This window comes from Uloborus diversus, chromosome 3 (genome assembly GCF_026930045.1).
Source record: "Uloborus diversus isolate 005 chromosome 3, Udiv.v.3.1, whole genome shotgun sequence".
NCBI classification, from domain to species: domain Eukaryota; kingdom Metazoa; phylum Arthropoda; class Arachnida; order Araneae; family Uloboridae; genus Uloborus; species Uloborus diversus.
This window is the reverse complement of record NC_072733.1, coordinates 144,087,501-144,108,277: the sequence shown is the minus strand read 5'-3', so window position 1 is coordinate 144,108,277 and position 20,777 is coordinate 144,087,501. Positions and strand designations below refer to the sequence as shown.

Here is a 20,777-nt window from a genome sequence, read left to right as displayed (position 1 = left end):
AAAAAATAAGTGAATGAATTGTAAAACAAGCTCCTAGAAGAAGAAAAAAAAATCGGTTTTGATGATTTAGAAAATGTTTTAGGGGGGAATACCCCAATGAATCTACCCACTTGCTTTAAACGTTCATACTCTTGAATTTAGCACCTCTCTACTCTAACCTCTCAGAAGAGTGTAAATGGCTAATTTAATGTTCACTTCCCCTCCAAATAAAATGACTACAAAAGTGGAAAACTGATAAAAATTGGGGGCGCCTTTTCGAAAATGTGGGACGCGATAATGGAAACGGTTGTCGTATATGGATTCAGGAGGTCATTTTACATAAGAATCAGCAAGATTTATGTTAGAAGCATTTTGAAAGTATTTTTTGAATTAGATAATTTAAACTTTAAAGCTTACTATTATTCAAAAGTGAAATACAAATATGTTAAATACAATTTCATTAAACTTTTTATTTTCGTGAACCCAGTGGCTGCGCCAGAGAGGGGCCATGGTCCCCTCCGAGAGCCCAAGTAAGATTTTCAAAAATCAGAGTTACAGCTTCAAGGGAATTTTTACATAGGCGAAATGTTATTATTTCTTATGTTAAGCCCATTGAAAGAAATGCTTCAGACAAAAAACTAACTTTACTTCATCTGGTTTCAAAATGAATCTTTCGCTTTCAAAGCGCCACAGTATAAATACAGCTGTACTGTGTGTTAGCTCACGAAACGCAACACAAATACTATTTTTTCTTTCTTAGTTCCTTTAGCCAAATTCCTTAAGTTTTCAATATATCTAATTTTAATACTTTTTAAACACTGCGGCTTTGTTTTATTCGACATGAATTCAAATCTTTTGTGTCTGCGTAATACTAAAAAAATATTTAATATAAAAAATATAAATTTTTATTTGCATATATCAAAATATGAAACTAATATGAATGAATTTTGGAACCGTGCTGTTATGTTGTTGCCGTTTATTAACAAAACTATTATGAGATTTAAGAAGCAACGTATTAAAAAAAATAGAATGAAAAAAACAGACCTAAGGTCTGCAAAACACCCATTCAATTCAACAGCAGCGTTACTTCAAATTTTCGGCCCAATGCAAAATCCGATTCTTGGCCTCCTACTGAAAATTGTATTATTTTCTACTTTTACTACAATTTTTCGAGTTTCTCAACCCCACACACGGAAAGCGAAAAAAAAAAAAAAAAAATCGCATTATCGAAAACGAAACAAAAAATATAGAATAAAATAAAAATACTACCACTGAAACTCATTAAATTTAAAAGTTATCAAAAATGATGGAATAATGTATCAAGGAGGTTATGTATATACTTGGCATAACGTATAATGATATTATTATATAAATTCAACAGTTTGTATGGGTTGGGAAACAAATTAAATTTTTGGCAAAAGAAATAATTAGTATTTCAGCATAAAAATTAAAAAAATCAAAATCTGAAATCAAGCATTACTTCTGAACAGAAATTAGTTTTTTCTTACATATTGATGAGATACTTTTAATGCATCAAACGAGGAGTTGGGAATTTTCGCACGGGATTGTATGAAAACTTGCAATATATCTGCTAACTCTTATAGAAGATAATTTTACCATTGGCTCAAGTTCTTTCTTTTCTTCGTCGTCAGAAACGTTTTTGCTATTTTCCCTTATGCACGGTAAAATATCTTCATCATAAGGTGTTCTGTAACTTAAATTCCGTCATCAACTGCAAGAAAATCCATAAAATCTGTTTGATGGAATGTGCATTTTCTTTTGTAAATAGCTCCACTCATTTTGTAAATTTATATCAGATTTATTATATACCCTGTGTCCCAGACGCCTTTTGATGCAATACCTCTCGTTTCTTTTTTTTTTTTTTTGTTCATACTATTGGGGGAAAAACGATTTCGAGTTATGAAGTTTCTTTTGCAAGGAAAATCTGACGACGGTCATGAAATAAAATTCGGCTTATCGATGATTTCTACTAAACAAAATTCGTCTTATCAAAATAAATAACATAAATCTCCATTCAGTTTGACGGAAAAAAGATTCACTTCTGCTTGTAGGAAGTTTTCGGCTCATCGAAGATTAGTTTCACTGTTTATAAACATAGGGGGAGGTGGAGCTTTAAGCTTAGCAAGGGATTATTAGAAACTAAAATTAGTTGAAATTCTCATAACGCACGCATAGGCGTTTTATATATATAGATGATGAGAAAAAGAACTAACTATATGAATTTAATTTTAAATGTAATACACTCTATAACAAAAAAAATCGACGCACCAAGAAGGATTGATCCGATTGAGACGGATCAATTGGTGGATAGGAAGACAATGCACAGAATAGTAAATGATTAAATTTCTCAGAACAATTGAAAAATTTATGTCAGAGTTATAGTAACAAGTTCAATAAGGTATTGACCCGCCTCTAGGCTGGATACAAGCTGAAGCACAGCGTGGCAATCACTGATAAAGCTCCCGGAGGTTTTCCTGCGGTATTTCCGGCCAAATTGGCTCCAATTGTCGGACGAGGTTATCAACATTCCTTGCCAGATGCAATCACCATCCCATCATATCCCAGACATGCTCGATGAGAGAGAGATCTGACAGGCCACGGAAGAGTTTGACAAGCTTGCAGACAGTTCATAGCAACACGTGCCGTATATTATCTGGCATTGTCCTGCTGAAAACCAGCCCAGGGTACTTCAAAAGGAACGGCAGCAAAACAGGTCTTAGGATGTAATCGACGTACCACTGTGCAGTAAGTGTACCTCTAATTGCGACCAAAGGGGCTCAGTTATCAACGGAAACGGTACCCTAGACCATAATGCCTTGTTGAGGGCCAGTGTGGCGTGCAAAAGTGGAACCATGATCGTCCCTCTGCCCTGGGTGTCTCCAAACACGTCTTCGATGATCGTCATGACGCAGTTGGAAGCGGGATTCGTCGGTAAAGACTATACGTCCCCAGTCGGCACCATTCCAATCTGATCGAGCGATGCACCACTGTAATCTGGCTCGGCAGTGTGTATGCGTCAGTAGCAAATGGCGTAACTGTCGGCGTGAGCTTAGATTTCTTTGTCCCAACTGTCTGTAAATGGTCATGATGGACACTGGTGTTTGGTTTGAACGTCTGATGGTTCATAGAGATGAAGAAAGCGCTGTGACAGCTGATCGGACAATCACTCTGTCATCACGATCTGTTGTGACCCTAGGTCGGCCGCTACCATCCTGACGCTGAACTCTGCGATTTTTCACCCATCCTTTGCCAGCATCTTAGAATCGCCGCATCGCTTCGACTCAAATGACGAGCGATTCTCCGATTTGACCAACCAGCTTCTTTCAATCCAATGATACGACCTCTTTTAAACTCTGACAGTTGCTCGTAATGAGCATGAAGCATGCGGCGAGGCATTTTTAAGTTGTTGAAAGGTAATCTGAATCGCAATCAAACCGAAAGTTTTAACAACGGTTGAAGAACTGCTCTTTATATACATCTGCTAGATGCGCAATTTCAATGCGCTGGAGATCAAACTATTCATTCATTGGACACCAAATTTTAATCATTTGCATATCTGGTTGAAACACTCATGCATACAAAATTTCAAAGCAATCGGATGATTGCTTCTGGGTGTGTCGATTTTTTTGTTATAGAGTGTATTTGCCCAGAAATAGGAAGTCAGAGGGAGTTTCTAAAATTCTTCTGAAATTCTAACTTGAAAAACTGAATTTTAGGCTGTATTTAATCAGGAAGGTTCAGGGCCATTCCTCGAAATTTTCCCGAAATTGAAGTCTTAATAACGCAAATTATAAACTATTTTTGTTACGTAATGGGAAGGGTTTATGACCCTCTTTCTGCAATTTTTCGGTATTGAAGTTCGAAAAACGCAATTTTAGAATATCTTCGATGATGTTAAAACAACGGAGTTCGGGAATTATCCCCAGAAATGTTTCGAAATTGAACCTAAACAAGCAATACGTAATTTAAGAAAAACTTAAAATTAAAAATGCAATAGACCACCCTTGATGACGCTAGGCGAAGGGCAGAGGTTCCGAACTTTGCTTCGGAGTTTTTCGAATTTCCAAAATAACGATTTAAAGTCTGCCGCAAAACTCTAGATATTAAAGTTCGAAAAACTTGATTTCAGATCATCTTCTGAAATGTAATGAGAGGGGGGGGGGGAGGTCGTAAGGCTTTCCCCCCGGCAAATTTTGCGGAATGGAATTCCTTAAAACGCTACTGTTCCTCACCTTTGATGACGTTTGGAGAAGGGAGAGAATTGGGGACTCCCTGAAATTAAAGTTTTAAAACAGTGATTGTTAGCATCCTTAAAGTCTTTTTAGAACTTCAATTTCGGAAAATTCCGGGGCAAAATTTCAAAAATCATCTCCTCTAGCCCAAGAGCTCATGAGTACCAGACCTATATCATAGTGTAAAGGCCCAAATTCTTTTTTTTTTTTTTTTTTTTTTTTTTTTGCGTAAGCACACTCTACTGCAGGTAAGAACGGTTCGATTGAGTCGCGCTGGGTTTGGCGGGAAATAGGTAGCAAAGCTGCGCGTAAAATTGCTGCAAAAACTAAACATTATAGATTCATTCCATGTCACATGACTTGGTGGTCCCCATCCAACCATCCCTGATTTGGAGGACGCTTTAGAGAGGTGCAGATATGTCTTTAAAACTAGCCTATGCAAATTTTCAGCTTCAAGACACAAACCATCAGGATCTAGGATATCTTAAAAAGAAAAAAAAAAGTGGGCTCCAAAATGGCCTAAAATTGGGGACTTGCCTGAACATGACAATTCGTTTCAAAAAGCTGATCCGCCATTCGTTTCAAAAAGCTGATCCGCCATTATGGAGCTTCCCCCTTTTTTTTTTTTTTTTTTTGAATTGATCTTAAATCCTTGAGGTTTAGGTCTTGGAACATGAAAATTTGTTTAGGTTAGTTTCAAAAGCATGACTGAACCTCTATAAAATTTCGTTCAAATCGGAGGTGGTCCGGTGAAGACGACGAGGTAACATGAAATGACTGAATGATGTTTAGTTTTTGACACACTTTTGCTACCTGTTTCCTGCCAAAGCCAGCGTGACTGAGCTAAAATAATACCGATTCTTTTTTACCTGCTTGATTTCAGGGGTGCCTACCCCCCTAAGATCAAAGGCGCATCCCCCCTAAATATCGCAAAGCCCCCCCCCCCCCCAAAGTAAGAGCTCCCCTAAAAAGGAGAAAAAGTCAGCTCAAAATACCCCTTAAATATTCAATGGCGCAGTCTGCACCATGACCCCCCTAAGTGGGCACCCCTGTTGATGTGCTTATGCAAAATATTTTTGGGCCTTTATACTATGACGTATGTCTGGCGCTCACGGACCCTTGATAACGTCATCGAAAGTGGTCTACAAATTCTTTTTTAGGGTGTTATGTTAACGGAAGGGGGTTAAAGACTCTTCCGACAAGTTTTTGACATTGAAGTTCCCAAAACACAATTTTAGATGAACTTCGGTATCGATATTTTTAAAGGAACGGGGGTTCGTGGGCTCGCCTCCGGAAATGTTTCGAAATTGAACCCCTGAAAACGCAATTGTAGGTCAAATTTGATGACGTTAGGAGAAGGGATAGCGGTCCGAGGCTTTCACGGCATATATTAAAATTAAAGTTTCAAAACGGAAGCTTTTGGCCATTTTCGACGATATTGGGTTGAAGGAGGGTTCGAGACACTTCTCCGAATTTTTTTCTAAATTGAAGTGCAACAAACGCAAACGTGGATCACGAGATGATGTTCGGGACTCTCCATCGAAAGATTTTTTATATTTCTGTAAAACGCAATTTTTGACTATCTCGGATTGTACGAGGATTAGTTCGGTGACTCTTCCCGGAAATTTTTCAAATGTACCCTATTCACCTGACGTCATTGCGGGTATAAAACGTCAGTGCAGTGCATTGTGGAAGCTGTAGCAGACGAAAATCCGGTACTACAGCTTTTTACAACACTTGCTTTTATGCGACATAAATTCTTCTTTCTGTTTAAAAAAGTGAGCTTTTGGAAGTTTTTAACTAAGAAACGCTGTAAAAGAATGAGAAACGATTTATTTCATGCGAGTTACTCTCTTTATAATAGTATTTTCATGGATTTACGCCTCTTTGGTTCTTTATTAGAAACATGGTGAAAACTCTAATTCTTTTACTTTTCCCTTTTCTCAGTATTTTTCATTCAGTCATAAGCCTGTATAAGCCCTAAGCATGTTCATGATGCTTAGGGCTTATGATGCATCTGAAGCCCAGTAATACTTAAATAAAACGAGTTTTTTTAGCACTACTAACACTGTGTAGTTGGTCAAAATACCCGCAGACTGACAGCTGAAGGGACCGTTGCCAAACTGTGAATAGGGTCCATTGAAAACATAAAAACGCATTTGTAGACCACTTTCGATGATGTGAGGGGAGGGATAAGATTCGGGAATTTGCCCCGTAATTTTTCAAAAACAAAGTCCCAAAATAGTAATTTTAAGCAATCTTCAGACAGAGTAAAGAGAGTTAGGTTTGGGGACTCTCTCTCTCTGAATTTTTCCGAAATTGAAGTTTAAAAACAATTCTATGCTACCTTTAAAGGAGTAAGAGGAAATTATTTAGATTTAGGCTCTCTTCCTTCCCATCTTCTTGGCTACGTCCCTATCTTCTTTTATTTATCTTGAAAAAGAATGTAAGAAAACTCCCCCCCCCCCCCAGATTCGTCATTTGGTAGATCAGGGGGGTCAGTTGCACTCTTAACCGGATTTCAGAAACCCAACTTTTGGGTATTTACCCATGCCTTGGGTAAATACCCTGGTAAATACCCAAAAAATATTTACCTACCCGCTGGGTATTTACCCGATCCACATCACTAGTTAAATGCCATGTAAAGTATCCTGCACTTCTTACCAGGGCTGTGGAGTCGAAGAGTCGGAGTCGGACAGATTTTGGAGTAAAGGAGTCGGAGTCGTTAGAAAACATACCGACTCCGGGCTTCTCTTTTACTTTCATTTTCACTGACTCTCCTTGCATTTTTTAAAAACTGACTACCAATTGGTTCGATTACATATATAAAAAGCTACCAATGAGAAAATAACTGCCATTATTGGCAATCAGCTAGCTTGAGTGCTTACCGAACTTTCTGTAGCCGACCCCTAGTTTGCTTGCTTTTTAACTTAACTAAGAGCAACTGTGAGCAAACGGTTCTGTTGCCTAACATTTTCAAGTAATCACTTTCAAATAAAAATAGAAAAATAGTGTTTTTGTTCGATCTCAGTAAAAAATAGTTGAAGGAATGTAACAATTAAGTAAATCGAGGTCCGTAGCTCGGGTGCAAACTTTTGAGGGTGTTCGGCAAATTCAGATAAATTCTGGCGTGAAAGCACGATTCCAAAAGATCCAATGAAATAGTCTAATGTTTTTTTTTTTTTTTTTTTAATTTTTATTAAGACTATTTCTATAAACTTGTTTCTCCCTAAAAAGTATGGAGCAAAATAAGTGTAAATGATTTCTTGGTTACCACACTCAATAATTGTAGTTAATTTTAAAATCTTCATATTAAGGTTAATTTTAAAGCAGCCAATAAAATTTAAATTAAAAATTTAACAAAGAAGAAATATAGGGAATGAAAGTTATTCGTACAATTTTGTACACCGCCGCATTTTTTGTAAAATTTGCTCCTGACGTATATGTGTCCTATTTTCGTTGAAATTTTATTGGTGAAATATTATTTAAAATATATCCGGGAAATTTTTCAGAATTAAAATATTTATATTTTTTATAAACTCTGAAATTAACTTTGAGTGTCACCTACCAGATGGGTATCACCCGGGGCAAACCACTCCCTTTCAAGAACTTATATTTAGAAAAAAAAAAGCTTTTTTTCTGTCAAGTTACAGCTTTCAAAAATTGAAAGCACATGGTTTTGATCAATATCTATTTGTTAAACATTAAAGGGGGGCAAATTACAAATAATCCTTTTCAATTTTTTTAAACGGATTTTTAAGTCATCTCACTTTTAAACTCGTATTGATTGGAAAATTTGATTTTCAAATTGAATTTCTAACGTTGTATTCATCTTAGGTTTACAATAAAATACAAAATGCGAAATTTTGATAAAAAGGAATTATTATTTCAATCTCTGAGGTTTTTTTCCCTTCCCCTGAAGGGGGAGAGGGAATTGAAAAAAATACAATAAAATAAAAATAATCCGGAGTCGGAGTCGCGAGTTTCAAAATCCAGGAGTCGGAGTCGGGGTTGGAGTCTGCCATTTTCCTTCCAACTCCGTAGCCCTGCTTCTTACTAAAGTTTCATTTTATCTTCGTTTTTTGCCCTCAAATATTTAGATAGAACAATATACTATACATAATGTCAGTTTTCCTAAATTTCTCTCTCTGTTTAACTGATTCTATCAGAGCCACCGAGAGGCAAGGGTCCCTTGTTAGTTTGGGGTCGCCAAATCTCTTTCCTTCCCATAAAACTTACACTACTCTGATTCTGAGCTGAATCCCTCTAAGGGCCGGACCACCAGGGGCGCATACAGAAAAATCTTTTTTTTTGGGGGGGGGGGGGCACGGGAAATTGAATAGCCCCCCTTCCCCCGCCGCATTCGATGTTTCTTAACAAAGTTTTAATGACTTTATTTTTAAATGTTAGTGTTTCTTAATATTTTTAAAGTATTCATTCAGGTCAATGAATCTAATTCTAAGTACATGAATATTATGCACTAATGTACTATGAATGTGGACAGAAAACACCTTTAACGTTTCAAGCCATTCAAATACTAAACCAAATATAATGTCACCGAGATGCTAGACAATGAGTGGCTTTACTTAGGAACATTGTCATAATGATTATAACACGAGGACAAGGTTATTAAATAAACCCATACCTCACTTGAGTTATTTTCAATTGATTTATAAAGAAAATTATAACTTCATAATATATAAGTTTTACTGAAAAATTTAGAAACTATTTCTGTGTGAATTTCAAAATAGTTGCTGATTTGTTCTTAAAGCCATGATACAGTTGAGATAACATATTTATACTACATACCGTGTCCATTAAAAATCATGGTTTTTCCAAGAAACAACCATATGATTTCTTTCATTTTGCATTTTTTATAAGCTGAAAAAGAAATCTATTATTTCGCAAATAGGTTCCTGGATCAAAATGACTCTTTTAGGTGCGCCTACACATTTAGAAAAAATGTTAATTATTGAGTCCTCAGGGGTGCCCACCCCCTCCCTAAGATCAAGGGCGCAATTCCCCCTAAATATTGAAAAGACCCTCCCCAAAAGCAAGAGCCCCCCTAAAAATGAGAAAAATACCCCTCAAAACAACCCCCTAAAAATTTCAATGGCTCAGTCTGCGCCATGACCACCCCTCCCCCGTGGGCACCCCTGGATTCCATCAAAGAAGAATTAATGGACGAATAGCGATAATACGTTTCCTTGAATTCGAACCAGTTCTGCAACTCTGGGTCTCTGACTCCAATAATACTTCTTTATCAAACAAAAATGCTTTTATTCAAAACATGCTGTGTGTGTTTTGTGTTATTTTTAATTAATTAAAAAATGCAAAGGAAAGGTCAATTAAAAAGTAATAAATAAAATAGTGAAATTAATTCATCCTTGGGAGGGGGGATTGGCACGGGCCCCCTGGCCTCCCCCTTAAAATCCGCTACTGCGGACCACTAGTTTCTGATTTGGCTGACATTGCTTTTCGTTGGTCCTAGCTTCTATCTGGAACATATTTCTGTTGCCCATGTATTTTTCTCTTATTTGCTGTGCCCTTCCTCAAGATATTATGAGTTAAAAATTAGAAATGTAAACATGTCAGGCGCCGCTGGCTTGGATTTCCATAGTGCACGGAATATTTTTGTTCGCTGTATACGTTTTGGGGACAGTTTATTAAGGTTAGCTTAATAATTCAGATTCTCCGACATTTCTAAACGACGCTTTAAGATTGCATTTCAGTTTAAATTTTACAGGAAAAAAAAAACACTTTTTGTTATTTTTATTTATCTGTTCATTCTTTATTCCCCCTTTTTCTTTTACTTTTGGCCAGGTGTTTTAACGCACTTAGAGGTACCTGTGCATAAAATTTGGTCAAAATTGAAGGGTGAGTAACTGTGAGTAAATTTGTGTCAAATATTCCGTTTTCCAGTCAAAAAATTTGAATTGAACCCTCACAGGAAAAAAAAAGTAAGAGTATTATACAACCATTTTAAATTCAAGCTTACATCATTCTGAACAAAATACAAAAATAATAAATAAAGCTCTGTGACAATTTGTTGGGGGAGTTACAGCCATTTATACCAGTCTTTGTGTCATCCATCGTCATGTTCATAAAATGGCGGCAGAAAGTTCATCTTGGCATATATTAATATTTAAAGGCTCGTAACTTTTCAACCCATGCGTCAATCTCAATATAATTGATATTTTCATAATCAAAATTTGGAGAAAATCGGAGATGGTGGGTGTCATGGCCTGTTGAGCTCCGTTCTCTCTACTTTATATTGGGAAGAAGTGTACTTTTGGTAGAGTCTGGTGGGGTAAAGTGGTCATAAATCGTAGGTTTTTAGCTTAGGTGGATAATAAATACAATAAATTCTTTAAACACTTCAACTTCTTTTGTTGTTATTTTACATTGCAATATTAAAGAACACGGCGCATTGAATTTATTGGAAAAAAATATTGATTTAAGTAGCTTTATAACACCTTCATTTCCCTATGTATTTATGACCACTTTACCCCATGTTGTGGGGGAAAGTGAACATAGCTTGGGGTAAAGTGGTCATAGTCAAAAATAGATGCAAAACTGTTACGAATAACCCTAGTATTTGTATATTTCGGTTATTTTTATAGTTACAAGTATATGCACGAGTATATGCGGGTGTACACGAGTATATACGTGTCGTGTAAACATGTTCATACATGAGTAGATACATGTATACATCAGATACAGGCATGCCCGTGCCTACTCAAGTATATACGTGTATACACGAGTACATAAGCATGTATACGTGATAACCTACAGGAATGTATAGTTGTCTACACGAGTATATACGTGTCACATGTATATACGAGTGACAAATATAAACGAACATCATATGCATGTATGCACTTGTATCTCCAGTATATACGTGCATACCTGAGTATATACTTATATAGTGGACGTTTATACGCATATATAAGTGTTCGTACATAAATATAAGGGTATACACGAGTTAATTCGTGGATACTTCCAGTGCGTGTTTGTACGTGTCTACTCACGCAGATATGTATGGAAGCACGAGTATATACGTATGTTTACGTGTAAACACGATTATGTACCTGTATAGGTATATATACTAGGCTGTTTCGAAAAAAAAAAAAATCAATTTCTTTATTTTGGAATCGCGTCACCTTTCAAAAGTTGTAGGTTAGTATCCTCAATTGGTGAAAAATAACAAAAAAATTCTAAGTTTACTTCTTCAATTTGCGCATGAGGTTGAAAGTTTGAAAACAACCGTTAAAAATTGAAATTTTCAGAAAATAATAAAATTAGTTTTTTTTTGTATTTTTTGCAATGAAATAGCCATAAATTGTCAGTATTACAGAGTAGTTTGATTCTAAAAAATATTTTATAGCTTTTATATAAGATCTGTAGTTCACGCATACACCCTCTTATTGGGCAGGAGATTTTAGCCCAATTTAAGACTTATGCGCAAACGAAAGATCTTCTGTAAAAGTTTTAAAATATTTTTTTTAGGTTCAAACTACGCTACATACTGACAATCTATGGCTTTTGCGTCATAAAAATATAAAAAAAACTAATTTTAATATTTTTTTGAGAAATTCAGTTTTTAGCATATTTTTTCAAACTTTCAGCTTTATGCGCGAACTGAAGATGTCAACCTAGAATTTTATAATTATTTTTCCCCAATTGAGGTTACCAAACTAGAACTTTTGAGAGGTAACGCGATTCCAAAATAAAGAATTCGATTTTTGCGAACCACCCTAGTATATACGTACATTTACGTGTATACACCGGTGCATGTATGTATCAACGAGTGTATCTGCTAATATACATGTATGCTTACAGAGTGAAATGAGAGGGGAAAATAAGAACAGAAGAACCAAAAGGAACTTATGGTCGCTAACACGCTACACAAAACCAGAAACTAAAAGGATGCAAAACAGGTCACAAATTCGTTACACAAAGATGATTTAACCCAACGTTTTAGTTTTCAATAAATATTTAGAGCAGGTGTTAAAAGTTACAGCCAGCAGTAGCTCTAATACTTGCATCGCAACAAAGGCTCAGCTACTGATGAAAGTTTCTCAAAAATCTCATTATTGCAACAGAGAGTGCTTTGTGATGGCGAAGCATGCATTACAACTGCAGACCGCAAATTTCATCAATCGCTTTAAAACTTTCTTAAGACCCAAAATGATGTGTAAAATTGTCTTTGTGTAATATAAATTTGTGACCTGTTTTGCATCCCTCAGTTTCTGGCTTTGCGTGCATGTAGCGCGTCAGCATTCGTTGTATTTGTGACCATATGTTTCTTATGATTCTTGCTTCTTATCCTTCCTTTAACACCTTTTATGCCCCAGAGTTTCAACTCACCCTGTATACATGTACATCATATGCTTGTATGTAAGTGTCTACTCGAGTACGCACGCGTATATATACGTGTCTACCTGAGTATATAAGTGTTCGTATATAGCGAGTATAAGCGGATATATACGTGTATAGTCGAATATATCTGCATAGATAAAAAATACTTGCAGATACAGATATACGTGTTTATTGTTGCACGTATATATACGTGCTTACGCGAGTATATGCGTATGCATACGCATATACTAGTATATTTAACCCTGTTTACTGTAAAAACAATATATATTCAGGAAAATTTCAGGATTAATTTATATCTGCCTTTTATTTAAAGATTAAGTGACTTCAGATATTAGTTAAGTCAAATATTATGACCACTTTACCCCATGTTACTTAAATTGTTCTCAAAAATTATCCGAAATAGACTCAACTAACTGCTAATGATTAAGAATTCTCGAGACATGTTGGAAGTTTCCTGCGCAGTTCATCTGTTCACAATTCTAACAAATAAAATTTCCCTTGCAAGTTAAAAGAGATGTTTAGATTTTAAAAATTTTCAGATTCACACAATTTTTTTTTTTACCAAATAAATATTTTCAAGTTGTAAAATTTTGTATTCAAAATGTAGTTTCTAACTGCCCTACCCTAAAATAAAATTTTCATTCATTTCGAACATTTATTTCCTAGCTATAGCCCTTTTTTTGACATATGACCACTTTACCCCACCAGACCCTACTCCACAACCAATATAAGCATTTTCAAACGAAGTTTGATTTACTGAAAAATTTAATAAAGTGTAATGAAAATGAAGCTCAAAACTTTCGGATCCTTTCCGACTCTGGATCTCTCAGTGTTGCGGGATCTTGCGGTACGTAGTTTCTCCAGTATGGTAGGGGAGGGAGCGTGACCTCCTATCAGTGTTCAAAGGGGTTGTGGAGCGTGAAAGGTTAAGAACCCCTATACTAGATAAGCAGATTTTGTTGAAATAAAATCTTTACCTTCAGTTCACTGTTTATTACATTTAATTTTTAATTATTGAATGATCTGTTAATTGATTATTTTTTTCGCATAAGAACAAAAACTTTGTTTCACTTACCCACAACACCTCGACGTCAAAAAACAGCACACTACATTACGAACACTGAAATCAACGGCATCGTCACAGACGTGGCACGTGGATATATTGCTATTTGGTCCAGCTTCTGTGTATCCTGGTACGTACGAAAGCAGGAATATTGCGTATAAAATTACCAGTAAAGCGAGAGATATCTGAAAGGAAAACTGCATTAATTAAAATTACAAAATGAAAAGAAGTCATTGGAACGGTATTTAGTATGTAATGTTAAAATAAATGAGTAGTAAGCAGTAAGCACAAATAAATAAATTAATAAGTAAACAAATTAATGCAACGGAGATGAAATGGGTGGTGTGTATGGATTGAGTTCTTTACTCTTGGATCAAAATATTTTAAAGTTAGGGATCCCCTGCTCTAGACAACTCATTAAGAATGAGCATTACTGCGCGTTCTCTAGCGCGGAATTTCTCATATTCGGCGAACTGTTTTTTAATTTCTGCGATAGTGGGCCTTTTACATGAAGAATAATTTTTCGAAAAGGTTAGCTTTATTTGCTTAAAATGCGCTACTCGTCCTTATATTACCTTAAAGTAGCAAATTTTACAGTAAAAAAAAAATAAAAAATAGAAATAATTTATGAACGCTAATGCATTTATATTCACTCGTTATCACCGGGTATTATGTCTTCCGAAAACACCAAGTTTCATTTTTGCATGTGCTTTCATTTTGCGTATAACATCCAATTTTTCGAATTCTCTTACCAGAAAAATACCTCAATTAATTTTCACCCTAGAATTTTCATTTAAAATAAATGTTTTGGACTCTAGTACGCATGAAATCGACTATTTGCCTTGTCTACTGTCTTATTTTTGGTTAAAAGGAAGACACAAACGAGATTTATCATTATCTATATAAATAAAATAAAGAATATACATGCGTGTTTTTATTTATGTATGTAAATATGTGTGTACGTACGTCAGATCTCGGCTAAATTTGGCAGGGAGGTACTTGGGCACCCAAGAAGGAACGTAGAGGGGTTTTCAAACGCCAAAACAGTGCCGAATCGTTCGAATTTTAATTTTAGGGCCTGAAAATGGCATTAAATGGCTCGTTCTACCCGAAATAGTTATCCGATTTTCTTGATTCTGGTCCCATTCGAAAGCCCGCGAAAAATACCGCTGAAATTGTTTTACTTCCATCGAATTTCAAAAAAAAAAAAAAAGAAAAATCCCACAAACAGGACTGTAAAATCACCGGGAAAGCAAACATTTTTAAGCTTAATGAAACAGCAATTTTATACTTGAAAATTATCGTTTGCGCGATCTCATTTTAAATCAGCGAGAATAAAACCATTCATATGGTTGCCACTTTTTTTTCCTAGACTGTGACTAAATAAAATTTTGTGTTTGTTTTGAGGTAAAAATTTCCCCTTTTGATTATTATTTGGCGATTTATCATCTTTCTTTTTTTTTTTTTTTTTGCACTGCCAGCAGAAGACAATCAAGGATTCTAGTTGCATTTACGAAGGGTTGCGTTTAATTTATTCGGGAATTTTTGATTTACCATTTTATTTCTTTAAGAACGATCATTTTGACAGGAAATTGTACAGTATTTTTTTCTCTAGTTGAAGCCTGATTGTCGAACATGCGTCATTTGACCTTACTTTTATTTTCGAGGTAGACCGTGCAAAGCCGGGCGACGCAGCTAGTTTTATTAACCGACGAAAAAACGGAGGAGGTTCTCAATTCGACACGTATATATTTTTTTTTAATGTATGACCACGCATAACTTTTTACAGAACATTCTGATTTTGATAATTCTTTTTTTATTGGAAAGGGTATACCCCGAAGGTGGTCCCATAAAAATTTTGAAAAAAAATTCCTATCCTAAGGGTGGGAAAAGGGGGTTGATTTGTTGTTCACTCACAGATTTTTAATGTATGACCACACATAGCTTTTTACAAAATAGTCCGATTTTGATAATTCTTTTTTTATTGGAAAGGTTATACCCTGAAGTTGGTCTCATATAAATTTGGAGAAAAAATTCCTACCCTAAGGGTGGGAAAAGGGGGAGATTTGTTGCTCACTCACAGATTTGGAATGTATGACCGCACATAACTTTTTACAAAATAGTCCGATTTTGATAATTCTTTTTTTATTGGAAAGGGTATACCCTGAAGTTGGTCTCATATAAATTTGGAGAAAAAATTCCTACCCTAAGGGTGGGAAAAGGGGGAGATTTGTTGCTCACTCACAGATTTCGAATGTATGACCACACATAACTTTTTACAAAATAGTCCGATTTTGATAATTCTTTTTTTATTGGAAAGGTTATACCCTGAAGTTGGTCTCATATAAATTTGGAGAAAAAATTCCTACCCTAAGGGTGGGAAAAGGGGGAGATTTGTTGTTCACTCACAGATTTTTTTATATATGACCACACATAACTTTTTACAGAATAGTCTGATTTAGAATATTCTTTTTTTATTGGAAAGGGTATAGCATGAAGTCGTTCCTATATAAATTTGAGGGAAAAAATCCTACCCTAAGGGTGGGGAAAGGGGAGCGATTTGTAGTTCACTCTAAGATTTTTTGATGCTGAATTGGGTATAACAAAAAAAAAAAAAAAACTCACGATGAATGAGATGCAGACTTGTATGTCTCTCGTGTGTACTGTCTTGAGCAGGTAAACGACAGTATCTGCAGAAATGAGTTTTCGAGATATTTGAAGAATTGTGCGCTGGATTCAGTACTATCAACTGGGAAATGTTGGAATTATATTTTTTTAGCGGAAACCAAATAAGTTAGTTTGTACAACAAAGCTAACGTACAAACAATGATGACAAAATGCAAAAAAAAAAAAAAAAAAAGATAAAATTGCAGTTATAGCCCTTTACCTGCACACGGCAGTGTAGACCTCTCAATCTCTGGTACTTGTGATTAGGGTTAGTTTTCAGTGCCAGTCGTCAAACATTTTTTATATTCAGGATTTGTATGAAAAAATATGGCGAAGTTTAGTGATGGTGACATACTATTTTTTCGTGACATACTTTTCTGCGTTACACTGGTTTCTTCGCTCGCGAGCTGCTTGTCGCATGGCGTTCAGACGATTAGTTCTCTCCTCGGAAGATTCGTGAAGTACCACCATTGCTGAACGGTTACGAGCAGCATCCAAACGCAGCATACGTTCGTCCTCAATTTCATTTGAAACTCGCTCTCTTATCAGATCTAAACGATGAGCGCGTTGCTCTTCACTCTCATTTGAAAGTCGCTCTCTTATCATATCTAAACGACGAGCGCGCTGCTTATCACCTTCGTGCAATAACCTATCGTTATTGTAGCTTCTCATTCTCGACAGTCTTTCCTCGCACTGACCTAAACTCTCCTGTGAACGTGTTAATGTAATTCTCTTTCTGTTTGCTTCCAACCTTTTTTCTTTCTCATTAATAGATTCTTCTAAACATCTTTTCCTCATCCGAGCAGCATTTTTTGTAGGTCTACCCATGTTAGTATATAAAGAATGCTTTTTTAAAATTATTTATGTAACACAACAGATAATTGTTAAAATACGATTATATATATATATATATATATATATATATATATATATATATATATATATATATATATATTAATAGCTCAAGTAAGGTAGGTAGCTATTTTAAAAGTAATCAAAAATATAAGCATACAGATTATAGCCACATTAGTAGCTTATGGCCACAAAAAATTATAAAATAAAAACTTTTTAACAAAAAAATTGAACCGCCGAAAAAACTGAAAAGCAAAAAATAATAAACCATTTTAATTAAACCTTAATAACTAAGTTCTTAAACTGATGTAAGTATACCTAAGTATATATTTTTGTAATAATTTAGAGTTTTTAATTAACCTTAATAACTCAGTTCTTAAATTAATGTAAGTATACCTAAGTAGTTTTGAGTCGGTGCCAAACAATAAATAAACAAAGATCCCTAAATTACCTAAATTTAAAGAAATAACCAAATAAAATTAGCAATGTAATGTGAAATGTCCGGCAATAAACATAAATGTTTCAAAAAATGCTCCCTCCACACGCCATCATTAAATCATGAATACTAGTAGATCGTATGCAACAAAAAGTACCTCTCGTTGGAGCTTTGAAACCTTTGGGACCTCGCACGAGAGAGGCAAACAACCAGTGAGAAAAATCTTCAGGATCATGTATGCACTTAACGGCTACAGTTGTTATGCCATACTTACGCTGAATAATACTATGACCCACAAAACCATTTATTTGAGCTTTTAACAGGATGAGAAATCCTTCTTCAGTATGATGAACAATGATATAAACATTTTGACTGTTGTATATGAGGCAAAAGCTCAGTAGCAGCCAAATACTCGACACGTGCTTCTTCGAGACCACTCGACGACGTTCGGGTTTAACTTCGTGAACGCTCGGCATTTTCCGGCGAAGGGGCGTGTCGCCATACGCTACCGCTGCGCCTCACGCTTTACAAAAATAATTAATTTGCTTGTTTGGCACCGACTCAAAACTACTTAGGTATACTTACATTAATTTAAGAACTGAGTTATTAAGGTTAATTAAAAACTCTAAATTATTACAAAAATATATACTTAGGTATACTTACATCAGTTTAAGAACTTAGTTATTAAGGTTTAATTAAAATGGTTTATTATTTTTTGCTTTTCAGTTTTTTCGGCGGTTCAATTTTTTTGTTAAAAAGTTTTTATATAGAAGTAAAGGTCGTCGAGCCAAGTGAAATACCGAGGCGGAGTGCAGTGGTGAAATATTTACTCTGTTTTTTTTGCGACAACTATAAAATAATATTTGAACCATGTAGTAACACATGTAATCTACGCTATTCGAGAAAAAATACCTCTGAAGATTAAAGCATATAATACATACTAGTAATTTTCAAAAATTGACACTCATATTGGGACACCAAAAATTAACGCTCATATTTGTTGTAAGTCAAAAATTATTTTGTTATTTTCACGATAAATTTTGTTCTCAGAATTTTAAATATTGAAACCTACTAATAGTCGATGCAGTATTTTTTTTCTTTATATAATATTAAGCTTTATTTTCATTTTAAATATTTTGAACGGTTAGTCAAGTGCATGCGGGACAAAGTAGATGGGGCAACGTGAAATAGCTCATTTTGTTTATTTATTCAATCATTTATTTAATTTATTAAAGTAATACGTAAGTGATTTATCAATCCATTTACATTCCTTCATTCAATAATTCACTTATTCATTCATCCATTCACTTATTTTCTTATTCATATGCTATTTTATTCACTTATGTATTTTTCTCATATATTAATTCATTACCTTTCTCGTTTATTGTTTCATCATCTATTCATTTATTCGTTCATTCTTTTGCTTGCTCATTCATTTGATAAAAATTATCTTTAATAATCGGATAGAAAATATTTCATTAGAAAAATATTTTATCTTTCACCCATGGAAAAAAAGTGAACTTTTTTCTGGAGGTAAGTTATTGCCGAAAATAAGAGAATAATGTTTCAACGTAAGTTTTATAATAAAATACATTGTTCTTTCTTTATGTACTGTAATTTTCATAATTAATTTTCAATTTTTTTCACTTTGAAAAAAGTATGTAATCTTAACTGTTTCACCTTGCCTCACATTCCCCTACAATCATTCAAGGTACCAAGGTTAGTTCTCTATTTTAAACTGCCCCGCTCATATTTTAATTATTTTATAGCATTTAATGGCATAAAAAAGGTAAAAAAACACTCCTAAAATATTATATAGCTATCCAAAACTAGGAAATGATAACTAATAAATCCATTAAAAAAATGAATTAATTAAACTATCCAGCGATGAAATTGTTGCCTCCGAAGTTTGAATATTTTTGGGGTAATTTTAGCATGCTGAAATCAAATTCGAAGTCCGAAAGTTCCTATGACGTACCATTTACGTTTTAAGGGGCGAGTAACGTGAATTCGATACCAAAAAAAAAAAAATAAAATAAAATAAAATAAAATAAAAATAAATAAAAAAAAATAAATAAATAAATTTCCACTTTTTTTTCCCACGAAACAGTTGATATATCATTTTCTCTTTTCGACATAATCAAGTAACATTTGAAGAATTTTCTGGGAAAATTTTCATTAATTTTCATGATGAAATAAGTGATTGACAGCGATTCTCCGTGGACGTCTCAAGACAAAAAATTTCATTCCGGTGCTTCTCATAACTCAGCCTCTGGATCATCTGAAACCAAAATGATTTTATTAATTAATAAGTTTCTGCAAGTAACAACGTCCATTTTTTTTTTCTTCATTGGTTTTTCAATTTTTTACTGCATCTAGAAGTCAAAATATCGGTTTCTCATCAAAAAGAAGAAAGGAAGAAAGAAACAAAAGTTTTGCTGTTTTAAAATTATACATTAAAATGAATACAGTCGAGTCCCGACTTACGCGAGGGATGCGTTCCAAGACCCTTCGCGTAAGTTGAAATTTCGCGTTGTGGAAAAGGGTATGTGTAAAAACGTTTATAAACATACCCTTACGATTAAAGACACTTGTAAACACCACCTCAAACTGTTAAAAACCATTTCTTAACTATACATTACTGTTTCTTAAACAAAAAATTGAATTTTTATTTATTGTATTTAAAAAAAAACCTTTTATTTAACATAAAAAACTGCTACGATGCACAAAGTCAATGATCAATGGGAAAAAAAGACGTAAAATAAACCACTACGGTACGTACATTATGTAGTAAGAAAAACAAATGCACTATAGTTGTTGAAACTTTCTCTTTTTTCTCCCATCTTCAGTTTTAAATGAAACAGTGCTCTTAAGTGTCATTATATTTCATTAACTTTACCATATAGAATGAAAAAATTAATGGAAAATGAGGAGTAGTTATTTGTATAAGCGATGTTTAGACTAGTACGGTGTGGGAACTTCCGCCCTCAGCGATGTCAAAGGGATGAAGGTCCATTCACGAAAAAAACTGCGATTCCCTCTGAAAATTTTTCATGTTGCGGGTGAAAAATTCGCGTTGGGAATAAAATTCTTTACCGGGGAAAAATTCGCGTTATAGCCATTCCGCGGATCGCGTTGAAGCGGG

General features: G+C 34.7%; 1 long non-coding RNA gene across 1 annotated transcript in view; it reads right to left on the bottom strand.

Moving 5' to 3' along the window:
• LOC129218519 (uncharacterized) overlaps nucleotides 1-20,777 on the bottom strand; it is a 53,407-nt gene that overhangs the window by 3,270 nt on the left and 29,360 nt on the right. Inside the window, exon 2 of the long non-coding RNA XR_008580334.1 lies at nucleotides 13,690-13,862. This is a non-coding gene — a long non-coding RNA (uncharacterized LOC129218519). The remainder of the gene's footprint in view (nucleotides 1-13,689; nucleotides 13,863-20,777) is intronic.